This window comes from Otolemur garnettii, unplaced genomic scaffold, assembly GCF_000181295.1.
Source record: "Otolemur garnettii isolate 467f Iridium unplaced genomic scaffold, OtoGar3 scaffold00152, whole genome shotgun sequence".
In the NCBI taxonomy this organism is placed as follows: Eukaryota; Metazoa; Chordata; class Mammalia; order Primates; family Galagidae; genus Otolemur; species Otolemur garnettii.
In genome coordinates, this window is record NW_003852547.1 from 54659 (window position 1) to 55853 (window position 1195).

The 1195-nt window shown below is 53.4% G+C and overlaps 1 protein-coding gene across 1 annotated transcript in view; it reads left to right on the forward strand.

Annotated features, from left to right (window-relative positions):
* Nucleotides 1-1195, forward strand: part of LOC111728359 (carcinoembryonic antigen-related cell adhesion molecule 6-like) — a 21906-nt gene that overhangs the window by 6871 nt on the left and 13840 nt on the right. The gene's annotated exons all lie outside the window — the stretch shown is intronic.

Here is a 1195-nt window from a genome sequence, read left to right on the forward strand (position 1 = left end):
TCAGAGGGATGCAGACCAAGAGCTTCTCCTTCCCTCTGATGACATCACATGTGGCTTTATTCTCTTTGTCCAGATGGCCCCGACGTCCCCACCATTTCCCCCCCAGAATCATATTACCATCCCGGGGCAAACCTCACCCTCTCCTGCCACGCGGACTCTAACCCACCTGCACAGTATTCTTGGTTTATCGATGGGAGGCCCCAGCAAGCCACACAAGAGCTCTTTATCGCCAGCGTCACTGTGAATAATAGCGGATCCTATGCCTGTGTCGCCCAGAACCCTGCCACTGGCCGCAATGGGACCACGGTCAAGACTATCACAGTCTCTGGTAAGTGAGTCCTTGGAGGACAGGCTTAAGTTTTGGCATGGAGTGTGCCTGCTGTCCAGAGATGAGCCATAAGGGAATTTTCTTTCTCAGCCTGTGTCCCGGGTTCAAACAAGTCCCAGGTTCTCCCCTGAGCCCTCCCCTCTGTCTCTGCAGACGCTCTCTTCCCCTGGCTACTCTGATTTCTCACCTCTGACCTTGGGTCCAGCCTAGAATGGGGGAAGGGGGTGCCCTCGGCCCCAGAGAGCCCCAGATAGTGGGAGGGGCTTCCACAGGGGGGAGGAAGAAGGGCCCCCAAGGTCAAGTGGCTTTTCTGTGTCATGAACTTGTCTGTCTCTCACCTTTTTGTTTTCTTTTACCTACCTGGAAAATACCAGGCTTTAAAACATGTTCATGCTTCTTCCCCAAATGAGAGCAGAAAATCCCCTCAGAGGAAGGATGAGGATCTCGGAGCTCTGCTCCCTGGTCTGCTCCCAGCTCACCCAGTGACGTTTTTCTGAGCTCTTCTCTGACCCCCGCTGGGTTAGGACAGGCCACGTGGAGAAGGTGTCCAGGTGGCCAGGACTAAATCTGGCCACATTATGCCACCAATCAACACCAGAGACTCCCCAGGTCAGGCTGCAGGAAATGGGAAGAGTGAGCCTCAGGGAAGACTCCTGAGCTGTGTCCTGACTCTGCAGTCACCAGATTGTCAGGATGCCTATACTTGTGCCAAATGACAGAGACTAGCAAGTGATGCCCACGTGGAGAAACAAGAAGACCCACAAAAATGTGTGTGTACAGGGAGGGCAGGAGTACCAGCTACCACATAGGGTGTGTATATGAGCACTGTCCAGGAAGTATCCATCCTTAATATAATGAGGACAGTTG